This window comes from Hesperophylax consimilis, chromosome 3 (genome assembly GCF_061612785.1).
Source record: "Hesperophylax consimilis isolate HC1 chromosome 3, BYU_Hcon_1.0, whole genome shotgun sequence".
In the NCBI taxonomy this organism is placed as follows: Eukaryota; Metazoa; Arthropoda; class Insecta; order Trichoptera; family Limnephilidae; genus Hesperophylax; species Hesperophylax consimilis.
Window position 1 is genome coordinate 39,659,370 of NC_142838.1, and position 27,138 is coordinate 39,686,507.

The 27,138-nt window shown below is 33.2% G+C and overlaps 1 protein-coding gene across 7 annotated transcripts in view; it reads left to right on the forward strand.

Moving 5' to 3' along the window:
- The window catches only part of grh (grainy head), a 536,841-nt gene that overhangs the window by 242,561 nt on the left and 267,142 nt on the right, over positions 1-27,138 (forward strand). The window lies entirely within an intron of this gene.

The following is a 27,138-nucleotide window of genomic DNA, read 5'->3' on the forward strand; positions in this document are numbered from 1 at the left end:
AAAAAAATCCTTTCCTTACAGCCGACGGCTATCGTTAGCGAACGCTAGCCATAGGCAAAGTCCAAAAGAACGTGAATCGCCCTCCAGGCACTTCACGAATTAGCCAACGTTTGCTAGTGCTTGTTACTCGATGGTGGCAGTGGGCAGAGATCAATAATATTCAAATCGATGTAACGGACCCCAGACACGCGAAACTGATGCTATTCGGGCTGTACCGCATCGTTTCTCAACCTTTTTAGTGTTCTGACTCCTAAAAGACAAACATTATTACGACCCCTTCACAACATGTTTTTACGTTTATCAAAAAATTACATTACTGATGAAAAAAATTAGCGAAAAGTTCAAACAACAAGGCACATATAATATTTAAACTCATTTTACTTTTATAAGTTTGAAATCGTTCAAAAAACACATTAACGCGAATTGCACATTCAGTTACTGGAATATTTTCCAGGTGATAGCGATGATTTCTCAAAAATACTTATTCTCAATCATCTAATTAATATATCAAATGACAGAACTCTACAATCAGATTTTTTTGGCTTACATTATTACATTATTATTACCATACTATGGTACTAAATCCTACAACAATCCCACTCTCATTAAAAACTCAACACAATACAATAACATAAAATTTAAAATAAAAAGCAGGACACAAAAAATTGGGAGATCAGAAATACATAATATATTGACCTAGATACTGACACTGAAACAGAAACCACTCAACTAAACTAATAAATAAATATATATTTCACTGGCATATATCTTTATAATTTCTTCATATTATCCATACTAGTAAATTTTAATCATATTTAAATAAAATCTCTGCACGGGAGATCTCAGTGTCATTTAATTATCTCTATGTGTTACAAAAAATAAAAATAATGAAACACTTATAACTATATTATTATTATGTGCAACTTCTCACTTGTGCAAAATTTCGTGTATATGTATGTTAAAAAGTAAATCGTATGTTAGCACTTGAAAATTATTTTTCTTATCTGTGTTTAACCTTTTAAGTCAGTTTATTAAGAAGTAGGTATATGAAACACTTGTTATATCTTGAAAATAATTATTTGATAAAACGATTTTTCGTATACGTGACTTATTGTTTTCACCCGGGGGTCGCGACCCCCCGTTTGAGAAACGATGGATATACTAAACAGCTCCATATGACTTAACAGAATATCGAGGTAGGCTTGGTTCATAGCTTCACATGACTTTAAAGTATATCTCAGTAGGCTTGGTCCACAGCTTCATATGACTTAACAGCCTATCAAGGCAGGCTTGAGGCTTCCATGATGATGGATGGTGGCCGACATATCACGCAAGCCGGGAACGGATGACTTACCAAGCTTACCATTGGAGCTTGCGAGATATTTATGTGGATTACGTTTTGAACGTTGTTTAATTTTGCTGGTTATTTATCTTTTTTAATAATATCTTGTGCTGCTGTGTCTAGTTCGTAGTACAGCGGTGCCAGAACACAAATGCAAGGAATAAAACATAGGATATTTGAATTTTAAACTTTGTTCCAAAGACCGCTCGTTAATTGAACGAACTTGAAATAACTATATAGGTCGGAATATTCAGAATATCTACAAAATTTCTGTATCCTTTCTATGGAGGAATTACACTATGGTTATGGGTCCATAAATTACTGAAGAATTATGCTGACGTTAGTATCCAAGTCGTAAAGAATTGACAACACGTCGATTACACAGTGTTTTTTTTTACATTAATCCAAGAGGCCTAGAGGAAAATAATTTCCCTCTAGGCCTCTGTCATATTTGGGGTTGCTTTGTCGAGAGTCTTTTTTTTAAGAAATTTAAGTCGATGGTTCTGGAAAGAGAAAGAGTATAAAGAGTGGTAAGGAATCTAGGGATCAGCGCGTTCAGGAATGATGAACGTATTAATCAAGAGGTTTAGAGAGCTGTAGAGGTCAAATTTTGTCTCTATACCGGATTCCCAGCTTTCCAGCAGAAAAATCCGCCGCAAAAATCAACACCCCACCCGATGAATCCTGGCGCCCCAATACTGGCAATATTTCACTCTGTGTTATAAAATAAAATAAATATTTATTTTACCAATTGGTTCTTACAATTCCCTAAAGCCTCATGACTTTGGCTGTGTTGATGTTGGGAGTAATCTGCCAGAGTTTAGCACGCGAGAAGCGAGAAACGAAGATCACAGCGCAGGGGAGCAGGGAGAAAGAGTAGGAAGTAGGAAGTAGGTACCCACCCAATGGAACCCAGAGGCTGAGGGCTGGAGCTGCCCGCGCAGGCATCATACGAGAACTGACTAACGATCAACGTGCAAGGTTATAAGGTAATGCTTATATTTATAGGCAATTTACCTAGCCCACCTTAGCTGGACACGATTCATTTGCGGCAGTGGTTGAGAATAAGTTTTAAATAAATTAACCTACGATGCAAATTATTATTTTTTTGGTAAACTAATGTTTAAGGCAAGATTTTTTATGCATAGCACAAAAGGTAACAATTATTTTACAAGCAATAATTATTCGCCTGAAACACTCATCCACATTGAAAAATCTCATAACTGAAAGTGAATTTTCATTTTCGTAATTAAAAATTAAAATGCTAAAATTAAAAATTTCACAAATGCAGTCAGATTCCTTTTATAGTAATTAAGGTAAATCAGAAGGTTTTATTTAAAAATATTTCGTATTATCCGTGTCCAGCGATTCCAAATATTTATTTTGGATTAAGCTTTTATACCACACATGTCTAACAAACAGTAAAATGGCATCCAACTAAATGTCAAAGAAATGACTTTCCTTTGTTTTGAGTGAAGACTGTTTTGAAAATAAGAAGTAGAAGCCAAATCTAATTGATTTTGAATTCAATTGCTTAAAGTTTATGGATTGCAAGAGTAGTACTCGTATAAAATAAAGTCGATATCTGCGTATTGCGTTTTTGCATGCTATACTACTACTAGTACTAAGCAGCGCATTTTGCGGGGGTTTTCACTTTCATTTAGAAAATTTCTTTTGGTAGGTTTCTACATATATGATACGTGTCCTATCCAAGAAAACACAGCCTAAAAACTTTACTCCAAATTAATCACAACCCCGATCAATGCCAGGTATACCTCAGCTAGTTTTATGTACATAATCTTTTTTTCAATCCATTGTTTTCCGATACAAAATATTTCTCCAGGGAGGCATATTATTTTTTCCATACAAACAATTCAATTCAATCTGTGGCACCTAGGAAATGTTTAAATCAGCACTGAAAATGAAACGATGTTTTAGTGTGGTATTTTCTCTATATGCGTAATACAGATGTCAAAAGATTTATTCATACCGCCATCTATTGGAGGATTACACAACATAAAAATGTATAAAGACCCTTTTTCATATAAAAAATTCTTAAAATAGCATTAAAAATATTGAGGGGGGGGGGACAAGTAGATTTGTGGTTGTATAAATTTTTGTGTGACAAATCTTAAAAAAATATAATTAAAATCAAAAATACTTTAGATCTTGACAACAGCGCCACCTATATGTATAGGGTCCAAAACTATCAAGCCGGAACCAAACATACATATTCACAAAATTTTACAGTGACACGTGATTTTTATATATTAAGAAGATATAAAGTTTTAGAAATATAGGAAGGTAATATTATTGTTGCAGAGTGTATTGAGTGTATTAGGATTCTAAAAATATACCTAACTCCAAGTCATTAAAAAAATACAACAGTTATTTATGATTATCATTACTTTGGTTATGACACAGCAGATTCGTCTCAATGATATATACGAAAGGATGGACAGAAGGTTGTATTTCCTTAGGAGGAAAGATTCAATAGTTCAATGTTATAAATTGATTTCTACAAGTCAAGGTTGCCGACCCCCTATTTAGACAATTGCATATTTGTAAAGTACCGCTAGTTGATAACTTGTTTGGGTTGTGTCCCATTCTGCAGTACAATACGCTGGGATTAGATAGATATTGCATTCACAGTAATAATTATTCGCCCGTGGCTTATTCTCGGAGTAATTCTATCTCTAGAAGCCTTTGTAGAATATTTACAATTGATGCAGTCGGCTATTAGACTTATTGGTGTAGTACCAACAGTAAACATTATAATTGATATTGATTAGCTTATGTAATAAATCTACATTTCAAACTTTATTAGATCGACTGTTAGCAATCATTTGTGAATATCTGGATTTATAATATAATTTCAGGATTGTAGCTTAAGCGTATACTTAAATGTACATTTCACAACATAATAAATTTGTTTAATAGAGCAGTTGTATTGTGAATTGCCGTGATTAGAACCACAATAATTTATTTCAACTGTCGTGTAGTTTCAGAAGAACAAAACCTTCATTTTAACAAAAGTCAAACTAACAATAAATACATTTAGTTGTGTAAAATTTAAAACACGTTTAATTAGTAAGACCGTTAGGTAACACAAAACAAAGTAATCGTAAAGCTATTTCATTTCAAACCCAAAATATCCACAAAAAAATTATATATGGAAACAAAACTGTTAACATTAAGAAAACTACATGAATATAATACATGGCTACTTATATACAAAATAAATAATAAACTCATACATACAAATACAGAATTCATTTAAACTTCTCAAGTACACACACACTCTACATGGCAACACGATAATATACATTTAAACACAATGCATACTCACTATGGCAAGCAATCCATTGGTTACGGGGCGGGCAACATATATCCATTCAAATTCATATATTCATTCTAGACAACATTAAAAATGAAAAGAAGTGTAGGTAAATTTAAAACAAAAATGTTTACTTTTATGCTCCATCAGTATTTATGTGTAATGTAATTAAAAATGTCTCGTTTGTTTTAAATAAAAAAAAAACAACAAAATTAGGGCATTAGTGTTCAAGTGGAAAAATTCTAATAAGGGGTTAAGAAACGTAGTGCTTTGGAAACAGGAGCGATACAAAACTTGTATTAATTTTTGTGGGGTATAAATTATACAGTAAACTTGGGATTTAAGAAAGGGGAAAACATAACGAAAAACAAACAACATTAAAATATTTGATGGGGTTAGATCATTGACTAAGGAATAATACATCAATGGGTTAAATAGGTGAAGTCATCACCAGAGAGTTCGACTTTTTTTTTCTTTATTATCTGGGAGAAAAATGAGTACAGATTTACAAAATACTGTTCAAAATGTAACTGCATGCCCATTTCCAAATAAAATAAAAGTCGTTCATAATATATCAGAACACGTGTTCACGCAAGTGGCCTTGTCATTGTAAATATAATGGACGAATTGCGAAAATATTATTATTTTTAACGGATGTTCCGACTTCCTCATAACATATTCGTGATCTACAGATGGTTTTCATGAAATCTGTCAATTCATTCGTTAACCCCCATAATGCGGTTGCCTACATTTGCAGTCCAGTGAAATAATGACTACCTTGAGGTGAACTGTAGTGTGCAGTGTGGAAAGCTACGTTTTAAATGTTTTGGATTATTTCGTTACTATCAATGAAATTTCCAAAATAAAAAAGTTGACATTGTAGAAGTGTGTCTATTTTTTCTATTTCTGAGAAATTTACTAAGTTCCATCCGACTCCTATGAGATAAACCCCTGTCTGTTAAAGACCTGCAGCCCTGTTTTTAACGGGAAAACTAAAAATTTGGTCAGACTTTTAATAAATTAACAACATTTTATTTCACTATTTTTTCTCCCTGTTAATAATAATTATAATGTGCACAGTGAAACAGATATAAGAAAAAAATTAGGGCATTAGTGTTCAAGTGGAAAAATTTGTTATATTTATTGAGTTAAAATTACGTACCCCTATTTAAAATATTTTTATGTTTTAAATCAGTAGTTTTTTTCATCGGTCTTTCAAAACTGAGTAACAAATAATTCAGAACAAATTTTACTTGCTGTTGCAGTAGAATATTGAAACACGTAAACAAATTGTTTACATCAGAGTAGACAAAAGAGTTAAAAAAGAAATTATTGTTTGTGATACATAATTCTACGGCATTATTAAAATGATATATCAGTGATACTGACATATGTTTTCAGAATAATCAGACACCAATATAAAAGAACAAACTTCAACGCGTTAAGTGCCCAGGAAAATCTTATTGGCAAAGATAAATTTACACAAAAGCAATCTCGAGCTCAATGCAAATATGATTTTATGTTATTTAGTCGCGTCCAATAATCCAGCGGCTTTATTTCGCAGGTTCGTCGATAAACCGAATCATTTATGCTAAATAGATGCGAGAAAGGAATAAAGTACACGGAACTCGGAGCAAGAACACATTTGGTCCAGCGAGAGATTTGGACGTGGAATGAAAAAGAGGTTGATTAAGATAAGAAGAGACGCGGCATTAAAAAACGAGACTTAAAAAATACGACCGTAAATGTCCGAGAGGCCGATTATTTCATTTGGTTTATTTGCTTTACATATTGGGGAGAGCAGGGTTGCCCCTTACGGGATTCTTTTATATGTGAATACAACACATTTTATTTATTTATCATCAAAAACATAACAGGATTATAAACACACATATTATTCAACTTTAAATGAGATTTTGTAAATTATTCATTTTCTTTTAGTCACTTGTACATCTAAGTTTACAAATATCTAATTTATTATTAATTACATATATACACTATGACATGTTATTTTTTAATGAATTTTATTTTGATTAATATGGCTCCTACAATCTAGCTGGAATATATCAATTGTTGAACACTTTATGATTTCTGGTAGCGCTTTATAATATTTTATTTCTTTGGGTAGTAAACTTTTTGTTTATTATATCATTTTTTGGTAGTTTAATTTTATTGCACGTTCTTGGATGGTCTGAAATCGGTGAAACTATAGCATATCCAATTAGGGTATGTTGTGTGCTGAAGGGTTGGTGAAAGAGATGGGGAAGAGAAAGGTGGTGAAGTACCTGGATTTTCAGATCTATTAATCAAACACGGCTAAAGCCATTTCACGCAACGTTTCAATTCCTAATGGTGGTCGTTTACCAGGACGATACTGAGAGTATCTTACACTTACACTTACGAAATGTGCCGCAAATATATTATGTATATTGTGAAACAACAAAAACGATTAATTAAATTAATTAACTCGATATCTATCTATTAGCATTTTTATCACAATTGCACTAATGCATTGTATCGTATGTTATCAGAATAAGCTTAAAAAACCGTATTTTTAATCAAATGCCATGGTGTCGTCTAATCTAACAAGTTTAAAAAAAATTAAACCACTTTCACACTGTGCGTAAAACGAAATTATCTCTTAAACCGTGCATCTAATAAGTGATTTATTCTGCATATACATGTATTATGCTTACGTGTGTAGTGATATTGACCTTGATTGCGATGATATTTATACATAAAATAATAAACAACCCGTTACAAAAATACTTTTCAAACAAAATTATATACTACAAGGACATTCACAGACATTATATACAACATTATTTGCAAAAATTTCAAAAATTGGTAAGCCAAATACAACTTTAAAGTTATATGATAGAGAGGAAAAGCAAAACTCTCTTAATCAACAACGGAGTAACACAAGGAAGCTTACTAGGACCAATATTATTTTTAATATATGTCAATGATATCTGTAACCTAGGAAAGAGGGGAAAAAAGGTTTTGCTGACGATACAGTAAATTTATTTAAAAAAAGAAACTGGATAAGTATCAACTGGAAGACTGTAAAAAAAATTTAATTTTATACTTATATTACAGTTTATACCTACATCATGTACAAATTTTGCAATTGAAACTAATAAAAAAAACAGGACGCAAAATGAAATAAGGCTACCAAAAAGGGACAAAGCCAACACCCAAAACCGTTAACTATACAAAGATATAAGATAATGCTCTACCGGAAGGTATAAAATCTGTAGCAACTAATAGATTCAAGCTTGTGAGTTGATTGTGGGAGCAAATTAATGAAAAGAAAAAGTAATAAACAACAAAAAAGATTTTTTTTGTGTAATTATATTGTCCTCTACAAAATTATGTTAAGATAAAAGTTAATAATAGCTAACAATAAAAATGCAGCTACCATTATCGTAATTATTTCAATCAATAATGGAAACATTAAAAAAACAGGCGACAACCCTGTCAGAATCAAAAGTTCCAACGAAAAAAAAACATCTTAGATTAGACTTATAAAATACACCCACATGACTTTCATATAGAGTTCCAATTAAAAGTACCTACCTACTTTTATCAGAGGTCCGTTCCTGCCATGATTGGAAGTAGGTAAGTACCTGACTATAGGTTGTAGATGGGTAGGTAGGTACCTGGCTCGGGTACAGGTGTAGCGCCTTTGTACGTGGAAGGCTTCGGTCCTTTGAAGTAACGAAGGATCACGCCCGGTAAAAATAAACAATTATGAACTTATACATATTGGATCAATTTGTGATTACCCACGACTACTGGCTGAGGGGAAAAGGGGCCGTGGGAACAATAATACGTTTCTGTATACGATTTTTAATATACATATTAAATGTGAATGAGCTTGCTTGATAATATTAATAAAATCAGGAATTTATGTAATGTAGTTATTTTGGGACTTTTAACGTAATAATCATTTGATCGTATTGGAAACAAGTTAGTTCCCGAACAATATTATTAATTACGTATTGATAATTAGGAATGAGGTTTTTCTAATTTATTTTTTTACATGGATTTTTTTTGGCCGCTACACGGTTTTTTGAAATTGTCGAAACTTCAACAGTAAAAAAATTCATAAAAGAGTCAGCCAACTTAAAACCTAAAAAAACCTTTCATTTTCAAAATTTGAACTGATTGTGGAAATCAAGCAGTAAATAAAATTATTTCATATTTATAATATTTCTATATTTGAAATGCGTATTTCTTTTGCTTAAATTTTTGACCGAATCTGTCAAAATTTGACTTTATCTAAATCTGTTATACTTTTGACTTTTTAATGGTGTTTATTCGAAAGGTAAATTTCTGATCGTCTCACTTACATATTTTCTTGACAAATCCTAGAATAATTATAATTTCCCGGGATTTTTACAGGTGTGCACTATTAATCGAATACTTCGAAAAAAGCGTTTTAATTAAATACAGCATTCTTTAAAAAAAATATTGTTAGGTTAGGTATTTTTATTTGTGTTACGGCAGATTATGTCATCACATATAGGTATGAATTGAATAATGTTATTTCTGTATAAGGCAAATCTATTAAGCAGTGGAAACATGCCATTATAACCGTTTATTTGTTTTATGAAAACGATTCTGACATTGATTTCCCAACATCCGTGAGAACACGTCCGCAATGGCCGATAAATTACCAAAATTTACGAGGGACACTAACATAATGTAAATGCCGAGAGTTATGCGTCTGTGGCTTGACATTTCCTCGCAGATATCACGTGATAAATCCTGCTGTAACCAACCAACCAACAAACCAACACCCCCGCGAGACCAAGAGATAGAAGTGGACAAGTTATATGTTTCCAGTGATACATTTTAAATACAAAAACTCATAATAAGTATATTTATTTATTCAAAAAAATTGTGTAATACAATAACAACCATAAGCCGCTTATTTCACTAGGGAATTTCTGAGCGAAATACGCAGCGTAACAATTATAGAAATAAAAAGAATTTAAGTAAAAACATAAATTGAATTCTACAAATTCAAACTAATATTACATCTGGATAGTACTTCTATAGTTGGCAACAATAACATTCTAATGTAATTTAAACCAAATAAGAGCCTGTGGTGGCTTATTAGCTACAATCATGGGGTGAACATAATGACAATGACAAGATTGATATTGTGTATAAATATATCATAAATTAAAACTAAAATAGGTAATAAATTATTATAAGCAATAATTAGTCGTCTGCAATATCAATAGTATGCAATACTATTTTTGTGCTATGCATAAAAAACCTTGTCTTATACACATCAGTTTATCATTAAAAAAATAGGTAAATTCTTACAGGTAAGTAACAATAAGTCAGTAAATATAAGTAAATTAAGTAGATGATGGTAAGAAAATAATTATAAATAAACATTTTTAAAACAAGCAAAATTAAGTAGATAGTAATAAGTACAAGTAGAAAATATGAAGTAAATTAATAATAATAAATAAAGTTTAATGTAATAATAATAAATAAGTTAAGTTTATTTGTTTTCTATTTGGGAGGTGGGTGAGGGTACCGCCACCCCGGGAACTATTGATTAGATAATAGATAACCGACATTTTGGCCTTGGATCGCCCTGAGAAGTTACTAATAGCTACGTTGGTGCCCGGGTTCATGGGCTGAGGATTTTCTAGATCTTGGCGGCGGATGCTTCTGATTATTTACTGCGTTGGTTGTGGAAGACAATTTGACATCTTCGGTAGGACTCTCTCGATACATTGCCAGTGGGAGGGATGGATTCATACGTCCGTCATTCCAGAATGCACTGACCCAAAATGCAAAAACTTACCTTGACATCGTATATCGCCATCCCATTTGAAGACAATTTGACATCTTCGGTAGGACTCTCTCGATACATTGCCAGTGGGAGGGATGGATTCATACGTCCGTCATTCCAGAATGCACTGACCCAAAATGCAAAAACTTACCTTGACATCGTATATCGCCATCCCATTTGAAGACAATTTGACATCTTCGGTAGGACTCTCTCGATACATTGCCAGTGGGAGGGATGGATTCATACGTCCGTCATTCCAGAATGCACTGACCCAAAATGCAAAAACTTACCTTGACATCGTATATCGCCATCCCATTTGAAGACAATTTGACATCTTCGGTAGGACTCTCTCGATACATTGCCAGTGGGAGGGATGGATTCATACGTCCGTCATTCCAGAATGCACTGACCCAAAATGCAAAAACTTACCTTGACATCGTATATCGCCATCCCATTTGAATTACATAATTATGTTGACACACAGTTATACTTATGATATTTAAGCGTAGAATGGTCAGAAATTTGGATCACGAAACACGCCCACATGGTGTTTCTTGTGTTCTTATTTATAAATATGATAGTTCATAAGTTTGTAGATACTTGCTAATTTCATATTGTAAAAAATATACCTGATACTGTTACAAGTAAGAACAGTAAGTGATTGTGCTTAAGATAGTAACTTTCTCCTGAAACAGAATCTAATTTCACTTATTGTGAGTGCCAATAATGTCTATTATTATGACTTCCACTCTGCATATCACATTTCCACACCTGGTGATCTGCGCAGTGCGCCTGCCATGCGCGTGGGGCCTAGCCTTCCACTTCTTGGTTATTGTACTTGTTAGTTTCCGTTTTATACATCATTAAATGATCTATAAATATGACTTGCCGTACTTCTAGTCTTGCAATTACTACCAGAGTTCGACACCCCGCCTATATGATTGAACCAATTGAATCCTACTCTACAAACAAAGTGCATCAAAGTTTGGAGAACAAATTAAATTATACATTATAATTTGATGGCTTCAGTGATTATAATATAAATGAAGGATTATATTTAGGCAATGATTACAAAACAAAAAATAAAATCTGGCTGTAAGAGGTCAATGAAAAAACATTAAAAACGACATAGAAAACAAATAAAATAAGACTGAATAACTTTATTTCGCCTCAGCACAGGTCACCTTAGTGAGAAGAACTAAGAAAAACAATAAGTATACATAAATTTACTATCATATTTTGTATGTACAATACTATTATAAAAAGGGTATTAACTGTTAATAACACAAGCTTTTTTTACAAACAATAATAAAGATAAAACTTTATATTTCGGACGCAGCTTTTAGTAACTACATATAATGTTTATAATATTGTGAAAATCGAGATTTGTTTGCCCTTAATTTCATTATTTTTGATTTTTACCAGACAAATAGGAACCCTCTCCAATATCAGTGAATTTGGGAGGTAAACATAATTTTTGATTATTTTATATCTCCTCGTTATCTATCAGAATAGGTTATTATTATGTTAAAGGTATTTTAACTTTAGCGTTAAGCAAACAGTCTATAAAAAGCACAAACATATTAATGTATTATCGGCTGTCAATATCTGTCTTTTGCGTAGCATAGATAACCATTTTTGCATATTAGCATATAAATACGCAGTTCCATTTTATGCCCGAATCGTAACTAGAAAATGGTATGTAAAAACGAATCATTTACGTTTCTACAACCACGTTCTGGTATTTTTATTGTTATTTTTTAACCAACGCAGAATTGGAAATATTTCCTACGCTATATTATTATGATGGAAATATTAACTTACAGTCGTTGTTTGCAGTCTGATAGCAATTAATTCCGCAGCCTATTAATGAGAAATGGTTTGTTTATGGTGGTTATTGTTTTTATTTATGTTTGCTGTCATTATTTACAAGTACAGAGATAATTTATTCATACAAATAAAATAAAAAACTGCCTTCAGTGAATACACTGCTACCATTATAAAATATTAAATTCTTGTAATAAATAAATATAATATGAATGCTAACATAGACACAGTTCATGAATATTTCCCAACCTGCTTAGCCAAAATTTACCGAGGTATTAAAAACAACGTTAGTGCCGTAGATATAAGGTAGTTACTTGGACGAACCCTCATTTGTCTAAATATTACAATTGTATAAATAATAATCTGCCTAATTTTAGAAAACTTGATACAATGCTTCACGAGAAATAAGAAGTCGTAAATAGGTCTGTTGTGAATTTAACTTTGTCATTTGATTTTATATTATCAACGCAACTGAAATTATTGTTTCGACCTTCGTTGTCTTCTATATCTATCGTATTTTATATCTAGCGTATTTTATATCTATCGTCTTTTACATCTATCGTCTTTTACATCTATCGTACTTTAAATATATCGTCTTTTACATCTATCTTATTTTATATCTATTGTATTTTATATCTATCGTATTTTATATCTATCTTCTTTTACATCTATCGTATTGTATATCTATCGTCTTTTACATCTATCGTATTTTATATATAGTCTTTTACATCTATCGTATTTTATATTTATTGTATTTTATATCTATCGTCTTTTATATCTATCATCTTTTACATCCATCGTACTGTATGTATATCTGTCGTATTTTACATCTTCTTATTTTACATCTATCGTATTTTATATCTATCGTATTTTATATGTATCGTCTTTTATGTCTATCGTATTTTATATCTATCGTCTTTTTCATCAATCGTATTTTACCGATTGTAACAAGCGTTAGTTTGTTGTTTCTGAACGTTACCATGGATCCACCTATTTGTGCTATGTATACTCTGTACCTACCTTGACTTTTAAAAAGAAGACTTACAACCTGCTAGGAAAATGCGTTTGAACCAATATTTGCATAATTAACGATATTAGAATTTACAATCTAGGCTACTGTATTTACCAAGATAAGTTACTTTGTGTCAACAGATTAAGTCGATAATTTGAAATGGATGGAAAAGGCAAAGTATCTATTATATTCATTTGATTAAATACAAGTTACATAAGTGTCACCGCTTTATTATATATATATAATAGAAGATGGAAGAGGACTATATATATATATATATATATATATATATATATATGTGGGAAGCATAGAATGAGGACAGTTTTTCGAGCGCGCCCATACTTCGGGGACATTTGTATAGTTTGGGGACAGGCCCAAAGTATCTGTCCCCAAACTAACACTTTGCATTATATACGCAACGCATAGATTGAAGCCAATTTTAAAATTATGCAGAAGGCATGCTTTGAGCCATACATTACTAAAATATCCATAGATGCCACTATCGTATCGTTCTCAGATTTTTGAAATTTTCTATTGTAAATTTTCGAATTAGCAAAGGCTCGGTACCTATTTACCTAATTTATGTTTGTATTCTTTTTCGCTTGCTTTTGTCGGAGAATGTCGCATTTTTAAACCCGGTGTCCGCATTGTTGGTATTATTTTTTCTCATTAGATAATAATAAAATTAATATGCTCGTACATAATATGATGGTGTATTAAAAACTGATTTTAAAATAATCTAATAAAAATAATTACACATATTACGTTTGTGCAAACATTAAAAAAAAAGTTTTTTTTTGGTTTTAGGCATTCCACCCTGAAAAGAGTGCTTTGTGAAAAAAAAATACTTCCATAATTTTTAATCATATTACAGATACCTGTATTTTCAAAATAAATTTATTTTCATACTTTGACAATGTGGGCTTCACTACCCGTACTGAGTTTTATACTTTTTATTTTTATAGTTTTTTTTTTCTAGGTACCTATTCAAAAGTATAAATGTATGTAAAATAATAATGAGAGGTACATACTTCCTACTCTCATGTTACGTGAATAATGCTATAATATAACTATAAAAAAAGAATTCAGAAATCGCGGGTTCAAATTACGGCGTGCAATTTGCATAATTTCACAATATTTATTTGTTGAAATAATACGTTAGTACCTACCTATATGGTATAGGTATTTGCGGCAAATTCAAGAATGGTAGATAGGTACTTTCAGTATCGCCATGTTACTTGAATAATGCAATATTTTAAATAACTACAAAATAGTTGTTAAATTTTTCGCCGTGGAGATTGAGATTACGATCCTTGGCTACGAATTCGCAGGTCGCGGGTTCAAATTACGTTGTGCGCAAGTAAATTTTATCTGATAAATTTGTATAATTTCACAATATTTATTTGTTTAAATAATCCGTTAGTACCTACATGGTATATTTGCGGCAATTTCAAGAATGGTGGATAGGTACTTTCAGTATCGCTATGTTACGTGAATAATGCAATATTTTAAATAACTACAAAATAGTTGTTCATTGTTTCGCCGTTGAGATTGAGATTACGATCCTTGGCTATGAATTCGGAGGTCGCGGGTTCATATTACGTCGTGCGCAAGTAAATTTTATTTGATAAATTTCTATAATTTCACAATACTTATTAGTTTTAAATAATTCGTTCGTACCTATATGGTATATTTGCGGCAAGTTCAAGAATGGTAGATAGGTACTTTCAGTATCGCCATGTTACGTGAATAATGCAATATTTTAAATAACTACAAAATAGTTGTTAAATTTTTCGCCGTTGAGATTGAGATCACGATCCTTGGCTACGAATTCGCAGGTCGCGGGTTCAAATTACGTTGTGCGCAAGTAAATTTTATCTGATAAATTTGTATAATTTCACAATATTTATTTGTTTAAATAATACGTTAGTACCTACATGGTATATTTGCGGCAATTTCAAGAATGGTGGGTAGGTACTTTCAGTATCGCCCTGTTACTTGAATAATGCAATATTTTTAATAACTAGAAAATAGTTAATAACTACAAATAACTACAAAATAGTTGTTCATTGTTTCGCCGTTGAGATTGAGATTACGATCCTTGGCTATGAATTCGGAGGTCGCGGGTTCAAATTAGGGCGTGCGCAAGTAAATTTGTATAATTTCACAATATTTATTTGTTTAAATAATACGTTACTACCTATATGGTATATTTGCGGCAATTTCAAGAATGGTAGATAGGTACTTTCAGTATCGCCATGTTACGTAAAAAATGCAATATTTTAAATAACTACAAAATAGTTGTTAAATTTTTCGCCGTTGAGATTGAGATGACGATCCTTGACTACGAATTAGGAGGTCGCAGGTTCAAATTAGGGCGTGCGCAAGTAAATTTTATTTGATAAATTATACCAAATAATTCGTTCGTACCTATATGGTATATTTGCGGCAAGTTCAAGAATGGTAGATAGGTACTTTCAGTATCGCCATGTTACGTGAATAATGCAATATTTTAAATAACTAGAAAATAGTTGTTCATTGTTTCGCCGTTGAGATTGAGATTACGATCCTTGGCTATGAATTCGGAGGTCGCGGGTTCAAATTACGGCGTGCGCAAGAAAAAAATATTTATTATTTTTTTGGTAAACTATCTTGTATATCTTATATCTTGCGTCATGTATCTTTTATCAGGAGATTTTTCAATGTGGATGAGTGTTTCAGGCGAATAATTATTGCTTGTAAAATAAAAAAAATATTTGATAAATAGGTGTAATTAACAGTTTATTAAGTTTACTTAATACATTGGTACCTATACTATAGTATATTTTCGGCATTTTCACTTTGCACTGGCACTTTCGGAACATTTGTAAATGTGTACTTTCACTGTCGCCAGACGGTTAGGAGCAGACACTTGAGTGATGGTAGTGGTGTTGATGTAATGGTAGATACTGCTACCCGGCTCAGAACATTAAAATCCTTTAAAGACCTCTTTAAAATCGAAAAACTTTTAATTTCATTAATTTTGTCTAAATAAATTGATTGCATTTTTCAGAAAACTTATTGTTCATAGATATGTACCTAGGTACCTAGGTAACTGGGCTAAATATTGGTCGGTTACAAGATTAATTTTAATTTAATTGAAAAACATCATAGGTAGGTGGTTAATAAGTTCAAAACTTAATTCATAACAAAGTTCTCAAACGATTAGCTACGAATTCACTCCGCGATCACGTGAACATATTAACACGTGTTACTGACGTGCTCCTGCCACCGCGCAGAAAAGAGACAGCTACCCAACAGTTTGTTCCGTAATTTGATTGAACCCTTTCCACATATTCTCGACCGGATATATCCCAGACAGCTATCGGATTACATTGAACAAATATATTTCTTTTAGGAAAGGGTTGTCACAACCAATGATAATTAAAATACATTTTTAATATTATTTTCAGTTAGTGGCCATATAAGATTATCGGTATTATCATTCTGTGAACCATCATTTCTATTTGTTGTATTTTACGGAAATCAACAGGCATAAACCAGTTTTAAAATGAAAATGTTATCCTTATCAAAACCGTAATAATTACTAGTGTTTAATTTTTTATCAAATCTTGTATTATAAAATTCTAAATAATGGCCGAGACTCGCCAGAGCTTACCAATTTAATAAAAATTCCAATTCCATCAAGATCAACCCGCCAATCCAATTTATTCCATTTGCCCACATGTAGAACAAACATTAGAAAAAAATCCCAATTCCTGGAATATGTACGCAATATAACAAAAAAATTCACAGCATAGACATTTTTAAAAAAATCTTCAGAAATATCGAATAGAAGAAACGCGTACGATAAATTAATACGAAAGTATGAAATGTATCGGGAGCATATTATATCCTTATCCTATATTCCTCTCCTTTTTCTATAACCAAACATTAATTTTAAGATATAATAAAACTCCATCTCCAACCAATATTAGCATAAGAAACTTTTTTGGCTTGACTGCAATTCACTTGTGTGAATGGATTGCAGTCGTATTGTAGGTATTTATCTCTGTATTATATATTATGTATACTGTAAGCTGTTTGTTTTTTACAAATAAATACATATTAATTCCTTATCTCACTTATTTAAGTATCGAATAAAATAGTTAATATTTATTCAGTTGTTAGTTTGTAACATTTATGCTATGGGTGCGTGATGAAGAGATTCATTGTATAAAATTAATGATGGGTCTTTCGATTGTGACATTAATTGGCAAATTACCGAATACAATTATCTAGTCATCCACGCACACGCAAAACTCAAGTAGGTAGGTAGTGATGAGAACTGATAAGGATGATTAAAAAATAGAATACTTTAAATATCAACAGACGCTAATTTATTAAAACAATAATTAAAATGATTAATCAAATAGAATAAACATGAGACTCTATCAAACAACTTATCTCAGAGCGTGACAAGAATGTACGTGAAAATAACGCCATCTTGATAAAATTTTGACTAACGAACATGTAACATTAATGAATTTAAAAACACTTAAATCTTGTAAAGAATGTCTGAGCGGGCGCCAGCGAGTTATAAAATAACTACGCAAGAAGTTAAAATGAGTAATCCCTATTTAAATTATAAGTACATTGTTAAAAGATATAAGTGAAAAAGACCTTTCGTAGTTCGCACCGTAGACCCTCATTGTTCCAGCGCTGTACGAACACACCGTAATCCCACGAGTCCAGCAAGCAACTGAGGTCGATGAAGTGCGCTCTGCACCAATAGCTTGAAACAGTAGAGCCAATCGTAGAATGTTGACCAATGTTAATTCTAATCGGGTAGGAACTGCCCGTCCAGAAGTACGCACTGCTACATTACCCCCCTTCCAAAGGAAAAAAAATTTCGGCACGATAATTTTTTTTTTGAATTTCTCCTCATGCCTCCAAATCCAAGTCCAATAAGTGGTAAGGAGTCACAAAATTCAGATAATGCCTTAGAAGAAGAGTCCAGCACGTTCTGTAGAAGTCCGTGATGTGCTCGCTGAGCAAGGATTGAAGCGCCAACACCCAGGAAGTAGAAGGAAGAATTCTCGCTGATGGAATATCTGAAAGACCCTCTTCTGACATCAGTGAAAAAGATTGAACTTGCTTGGCGAAGATAATGAGCCCCGATTATTGTATCATCATTCTCCAATGTTGACAACAAATGCAATCTTGAGAAGCTGCACCCTCTTTCTGATAGCAGTGAACGGCCAGGTAGAATCCTATTAAACTCTTCCCGTAGAAGAATGTTGCTTCCCTGAAGGCTCGAACTTGTACAAAATTGCTTCCTCGAAGAATTGATAAAAGTTTGTAAATCTTGAAATTTTGTATTATCTTGAGTTATCTTGACGTGAAGAACCGAAGAGTGATGAAGGCGACTGACTTCCTTGAGGCAAGTGAAAAGAAAGGTATGCTATGCTTGACAAAATGGATTACTGAGCAAGGAATTTAACAACTACTGAAGTGAAAACAAAAACTTGAATAGAATAACAAATGAAAAGATAAACTGTAGTAAAGACTAACAAAATTTAATAAAAAATTTTATAAAACGAGTCTAGCTAAAAGAGAAAGCTGAGCGCCCAACAAAAGTTAAATTTGAAGCTAAAAAACACTATAAAATGAAAATAATAGCGTCTAAATCCACATTGATGTTACTGCCCTCTGCGAGCAGAGATGAAAAATTATAAAGTTATCCCAGAAACAAACCCAAATTCATAATAAGATAAAAGTGACCGGCTCAACCAGAACCATATTTGATGACCCAATATTGATAAAAATACAGCTAAGTCCAAATGAAATTGATGCGACTTATCTTGAGCTCAGAGAGAAGCCACAGCAATTGCATGTGAAAACGCATAGTATTTGTTAAAAGAAAATGTAAAAAAAAAAAAAAATAATAAATTACTCATTTACATTCTTAATAATATGAAAAAATATCATTTTAATCATAATTCAAGCCAAGGACATTAAGAGCAAATAAAAGTAAAAAACTTCATGAAAGGATGCAATTTTTAAATGTTAAAAAAAAATAAGATTCTGTAAATCTCAAATAACCTGAGCGAGTGAAAACTCACTAAATATCAAATAAATATTAAATAAATAAATAAATTATTATGACATAAAATTTTAAAAAATGTTTGAAAAGTGTATTAAACAATGACTAAATCAAAGAAAACACCATGCCAATGGTTTCCTAAAACCAGAGAAAAATAGAATGTTATGAGCATCTGAGGCTATCGCGGAAAACTGCATGAAGTATTTTCTAAATTAATGAATTAAAATAGTCAACCAACACCAAGGCAAACTAAAGTACTAAGGAACAACATATAAAGAACAACCATGCACACAATTAAAATGACACGAGGACCAAACTCGGTACAGAACTGTTAAACCGAAATACAGCTTCGTATATGCCATAATTGAAATACAGTATGTCCCTCTAGAAAGGACAAACCGTACCTCAAAACAAAGTCGCCATCGCGTACTTAATTCATTAAAGAACAATTATTATCATCTCACCAAGTAAAATCAGCTATTAAAAGATCCCTCGAACAGAAAAATAGCACAAAACAGTGGCCAACTGAGATTGTGAACTTCACTGCCCTAGGATAACGCATTAAATACTACAATGGATTCAAATCGTGAGATCACAAAATGTTCAATACAATATAATTGCACTCAAATCCAAAAAAAATGTGGATTCAATGCGTGAGATTAAAAAACGTCAATCCCCCGCGTTGAATCGGAATGGACAAATTACTCCCCAAAACACATACTACACATGTACACAAGGACAAAACAAAACTTATACAAAAATCCACTCAATGTGAAGACACAAAAATACTAGTCATGTCCTCACAAAGAGAGAACACAAGAAAAATTGCAAACCTGAGGGCTAGGCAAGCAATAACCTAATATATAACAAGAGAAAAGGGATTAATTCTCAAATAAAAGTATAACGATTACAACATAAGAAAAATAGTTCATCAATTAACCCACCCCAAGGTCAGTTAGCTTCTTCTAACTTGATTATATCCTTAACATGAAAAGTTCCCACGGGTTTCCCTGTCATATCCGCTAATTGATAAGCAACCGGCGATATCTTGCAAATAATTTTACTACGTATAAATTTGGGGGCTAATTTTGCTGAAAAGTATCTACTAGCGTCTGACAAAGCAAATGACCTTCTCCAGACAATGTCCCCAACCTCATATTGAACGTCCCTACGACGCAGATTATATTGAACCTTATTACGTTCGTATGATTGTCTTAAGGACGTGCGAACTTGGGAGAAAATGTCATTTAATTCATGTAAATCAGATGCCCATGAATCGCGTTTAGAGAAACTAATGTCTTCCGCGTTAAAGTCTACACCTTTGTAGTCATTTCCCGAAATTACAATCTCTCTACCAAAATTAAGGAAGAACGGAGTATAGCCTGTGACTTCATGAACAGCCGTGTTTATGGCCAGTTCAATTTCAGGTAGATGGCACGCCCAGGATCTGTGATCAGATCCCACAAAAGAACCCAGGGCTGCTACCAACACCTTGTTTACACGCTCAACAGGGTTATTCTGCGGGTGATATCTGCAATTATAAAACAAGTGACGGATATGAAATTTATTGGCCAGCGCTTTCATGTCACGCGATATATATTGTGGGCCATTATCCAAAACAATCGTATCTGGAACACCGAATTTATAAAAGATATCATTTTCCAAAATTTCCGCAATAACACTACCCGTTGCTTTCCTAAGTGGAAAAAGTCTAGTATACTTGGTAAAGAAATCAGAAACCACTAAAAGGTAAGTATAACCCTTTTTGTAAGAATTAGGGTAAGGACCTAATAGATCTGTCGCAATCATTTGCCACGGCCTTTGCACCAGTTTCGGGTCACCCATCAACCCAGGAGGCAGTAAGTTAGAACTTTTATAACCTAAACAAGTATGACATTTACTTACAAAAGACTTCACATCAGCTGCCATTTTTGGCCAGTAGTATTTAAGTTTAATCCTATTTAACGTTTTTAAGATGCCAAAATGTGCACAAGAAGGCGGAACGTGATTTTGAACGATGACGTTTTTCCTACACTCTTTTGGGAGAACTTCCTTCCAGTCATAAGACCTGTGTAGAGCCTCCATGCTCTGAATGTGTTTGAAGATGACACCATTGCAAACTTTAAACGCTGGAAATTTTTCCGGATTAGCCAAAATTTTCTCTTCCAAACTTAAGTACCAACGGTCAGAAGTGGAAAAGGACTGATTAATCAAGTCAACATGTAAAGGGTCACGAGACAGTGCGTCCGGAACAATGTTGTCTTTACCGCTCCTATGAATTATTTCAAAATTGAACTGCTGTAGTCTAACCGCCCACCGCGCTAATCTACCCGACGGAGACTTTAAGTTTGTAAGCCATTTTAGACTATAGTGATCAGTGATCACCTTGACAGGAATAGGCGAACCTTCAATATAACCCCTAAATTTCTCTAGTGCAAAGATCATAGCATTTAACTCCTTCTCGGTTGTGGAGTGATTTTTCTCCTGTGCAGATAGTGATCTGGAAATAAAGGAAATAGGGTGTTCTATACCATTAACGTCAGATTGAGAAAGGACCGCCCCCAAACCGGTGTTCGATGCATCGCAACTAATTGTAAAGGGTTTACTAAAGTCGGGACAAGCAAGAACAGGAGCCTTGACCAGAATATTCTTTAATTTAGTAAAGGCAGCATCAGCCTGTTCATTCCATACAAATTTTTTACCAGCAAACTCCTTTTTGGTTAAATTATGCAAAGGTGCTGCAATTAAGGAAAAATTTAAAATGAACCTTTTGTACCAAGAAAGTATACCGATAAACCTACGCAAGCTCTTTTGCGACGTTGGAATGGGGAAGTCAACGATTGCTTTTACTTTTCCCGGGTCAGTTCTCAACCCATCCTTATCAATCACGAAACCTAGGTATTTAAGGGAGTCACGACAAAAGACTGACTTCTCTACGTTAATAGTCAAACCCGCGGCTTGTAACTTTTGTTTAACCCGTCTTAAAAGATCAATGTGTTTCTCAGTCGGTAGAGCATGAGACTCTTAATCTCAGGGTCGTGGGTTCGGGCCCCACGTTGGGCGCCATTTGTAACATTTATGCTATGGGTGCGTGATGAAGAGATTCATTGTATAAAATTAATGATGGGTCTTTCGATTGTGACATTAATTGGCAAATTACCGAATACAATTATCTAGTCATCCACGCACACGCAAAACTCAAGTAGGTAGGTAGTGATGAGAACTGATAAGGATGATTAAAAAATAGAATACTTTAAATATCAACAGACGCTAATTTATTAAAACAATAATTAAAATGATTAATCAAATAGAATAAACATGAGACTCTATCAAACAACTTATCTCAGAGCGTGACAAGAATGTACGTGAAAATAACGCCATCTTGATAAAATTTTGACTAACGAACATGTAACATTAATGAATTTAAAAACACTTAAATCTTGTAAAGAATGTCTGAGCGGGCGCCAGCGAGTTATAAAATAACTACGCAAGAAGTTAAAATGAGTAATCCCTATTTAAATTATAAGTACATTGTTAAAAGATATAAGTGAAAAAGACCTTTCGTAGTTCGCACCGTAGACCCTCATTGTTCCAGCGCTGTACGAACACACCGTAATCCCACGAGTCCAGCAAGCAACTGAGGTCGATGAAGTGCGCTCTGCACCAATAGCTTGAAACAGTAGAGCCAATCGTAGAATGTTGACCAATGTTAATTCTAATCGGGTAGGAACTGCCCGTCCAGAAGTACGCACTGTTACAAGTTTTGAATAATTGAGAATTTGAGTTTAATTAGGACGTTTACACAGTAATTAACTAGGTTTGAACAGCTAGGATTCGATTGTATTCTCTTTACACTCTATTCTCCATTAATCCGTGCAATATGCCTAATCCATATAAAGCGTCCACTTCTTCATCGTGTTCATTATAATAACTTTAGTCTTGCTTGGTGACCAGATATAAATACCTAGTCAGGAACCTTTACCGCTCCATTTCCTTCTCCTCGTACCTACAGTACCTAGTACGAGTAATCGTTCGTTTCGGGACACCGACTGGATTCTGATTTGGTAGGTACCTAGATAAACAAAATACACCAGAGATTTTTCCGAAAGGCGAAATAGCGAACCTAATTGTATTGTAAGAACTGTGGTAGGTATGCGGTCTATCTTCTTTGATCTCACGAATTCGAATCAATTTACAGAATGCAACATAATTATATTCCTACCTACTTTGTACATATCTTTTCATAAATTATCGTAAAGTCCAAGTAAGTAATGACCTAGGTAGGTACCTGCCTACCGAAGTCTAAAACATCAAGATTTGATTTAACTATCGATATCAAGCATGAAACTAAATTGTTTGTTTTGTGTATCCCTTGCCGCTGTATCTTTCTTGTGGCGTGATACATTTTAGCTATCATTGGTTAGTGGTGTTATGTCACACTATCGCGTAGGGATATATAATAGTGCTATTCCATGTGAGTTCGATTTATATGCACCACTTCAAAATTTTCAACACTCCTGATGGAGAAAATTAATAATGTTTGTGGTAAGGTTTGGTCGAGGGGTAAGGCTCTCAACTAGCAATCCGGAGTTGCGAGTAAATTTTATTCAATTAATTTGTCTTATTTCACAATCAATTCATTTAAATAATCTGTTGTGCACTTGCGGCGCATCGCATAGTGAAAGGCGCTCTGAGTAAAACCACCGCTCAAAATTGAAACGTTGCTTTAAATAGTTTTAGCTATATTTAGTAACAAGATCTGAATAGCCAGTTATTTTTTTTTAAGTTTTCTTGAGAAACTGTTTTTTACCTTCCATACAAATTAAATTGGTGTGGCATGGAGTTATCAAAATCACAAATAGTTATCACAAATAAATATATTTTCTTTAGCTATAATATAATAAAGCATTGTATTGGGTTTTGGACATTTTGAAGTCCGTTTCTACATTAAAAAATATATTATGTTGCCCTACGAAAAGTTCCGGTTTCGGAATTCGGTTTTGTTACCGAAATATACGAACATTCTTATAATATCATATCGATTGTAACATTTCGATATTTATGATATTGTGATATTTCTACAAACCATAAAAAGTGTTTTAAGGGGCGCCCACATACTTGTCTCGGCTCAGCAAGCGTCCGCAAGCGTTTGGCTTGGCTTGAATAGGCTTGCGATAGCTTGCTGCCGATCAGGCCGGGGTCCGGTTGGTATTCTGTCCACAAGGCGCGGCAAGCGTTGCTAACTTGCGCCTTGAGTACAACTCCGAGCTGTTTATAGTAAATATCGTAAAAATGTATAACTGGACAAACGATAATCATTTTTTTTAAATTATATCAAGCAGGGTCCTATGTATGGATTTATTAATTTAAAAACATATATAATTAATTCAAGTAAATTAGTTAATTTTTATATGAAAAGGAACAAATCACAGAAAAATAAATAAAGTAACGATTGAAACTGGGTCTCTCGTATATCCGGAACGAATGCATTATACCACTCTTTTTGTGTGTGAATACCGCACAAAAGTCTCAACAGCTCCAAGCCATCTGGAGCCAGTGAGACTATGGCATCCCCAATTGGGGTATGTTGTGATGCTGGAGGTAGTGGAGGAGGGGAAGTAAATGGGGAAGAGGAAGGTAGGGAAGTACATAGCTATTTAGATCTGATCACTAATCACGGCTACAGCCATTTCAAGCAACTTTTCTGCTAGCGAGAGCACTTATTTTTAAGTTGTTTCTGACGATTTCAAATTTCAAAATTAACATAATTATCTTCAACTATTTTTTCCCATAGTTTTGGCAGCAATCTTTTTACATTATTTTCAAATTTCTTCTCAAATTATCAATAAAATTAATTTGTCTTTTTTTTGGGCAATTTCTTCGTTTAGCTTTTAAATAGAAATAGGAAAAATGACATCTGTCACAGCTGATGTAGTTGCCTCGACGTCCGCCAAGAGCGTAGATGCCAACGTTTGGCTTGCCTACGCTTACCTAGGCTTGCGTTGCCACAAGTGTCAAGTGGCAAGTGTCTGGGCGTAGCATTCACTTTTCATCGGGACAGTTTTTTTTTCGAGCTTGTTGCCGTGAATTCAAGGTAAAATACTTTATTATTTTAGGTGATTTTGAAATTACTAAGAAAGCGGTGTAAGTGGTGTAAACAAAGTGATTTGTTTTTATTTAATTTGTTATTATTATTAGAAGTGAGTGCATATAATAAAGGCTTCGCATTTATCGTTCTCGATGGTAGTCAACGCGCATGGACTTGGCACGCGTGAATCGAATGTTACCTACAGGCTGTTTCAAAGTTCGTTCGTCGCTCAACAATATTAAAATATTTAGGTACTACTATTTCGGATTTCTTTCGGAAACTGCTTCCTTGAACCCATTATTAGAACTATTTAGCGCCCTTGAGGTGATCTTTCACAAAAACGGCGCTCTACAAATTATCCAATTATTATTTTTTTATTTATTTGCCTGTGATTAATTAAGATCGTTAATTAAGCTAGTGTGTGTCGGAGTAATGTAAGCTGAAGCGATAAATACTGAAAGCATGTCTTCCGTTCGATGTATCCTGCTTTAATTAAGACAGTTACTATTGGCAAACTGCGTTAATTGTATCATTTTGTGGAACAATAAAAGAAATCAGTTTTAATCGAATACTAAATGTTGTTTTATTAATTTAAAACCAGGAATATTTCTGTGTCATTTATGAAAATGAGATGTAGTATATGCAGTTCTATTATAAAAGGTAAACAAAGTGTTTTTATTTTATTTAATGGTGTTACTAAGGTTAGGTAAAGAGATGCAACTCGGTAAAAAAACTTAAGTATTTAGAAAATAAAATTGGTATAAATAGGTATTCATCAAAATTAAAAAGTAATTATGGGAATAGAGGTAAAATCTTTTTTGTTATTTGTTTTTGGGGTGTTGTGCCGTGTTGCGCTAACTCATTCTTTAGCCAACGTTTCGGACAGCATTGCAGTGTCCATCATCAGGGCAGAACCAAGAATCAAGGGCAATAAATAACACATCTGCCCTGATGATGGACACTACAATGCTGTCCGAAACGTTGGCTAAAGAAGGAGTTAGCGCAACACGGCATAACACCCCAAAAGCAAATAACAAAAATACTTTTGGCCGTGAAAATCTTAAATCATATTTGAGGTATAATCTGATTACTATAACATGTCGGCCACTTTTGTCTAAATATTGACGTAAATAAACTAACGTGAAGTTGACAACACGCCGAAAATGTTAAATGCTAATGAGTATTGCCACGCTAAAAAAATCGTCACCAATATAATTCATCAAATCTTCTTGTAAAAAATTTACAATCCGGCAGGATCAGTCCCCTCCCCAGAATAGCTAGTACGATGTTGAAGCGTCGTTTTAGGGAATATTTATGAGTAGGGCCGTAGATATATTTATTTTCAAATGTATTGACTAAATATTTAATAAACGTAATAAGTGTGCAAGGACATTTTGAGAAATAAAGGAAGTGAGAAATTAACTTTATATCTCCTAATGGAGAATTGTGATAAAAATTATTCATCTAAATGTTACAGATTTAAAATTTAATGTGTTTTTGTTGCTGAAGGTAAATGCTTAATTTTTTTCTGAATGTTTAGTCGAATTACACATTTTTTGTCGAAATCATAAAAATATATATTTTCAATTCATAAAAGTTTCCACTTCTTTAGTAAATCCTTTTTTG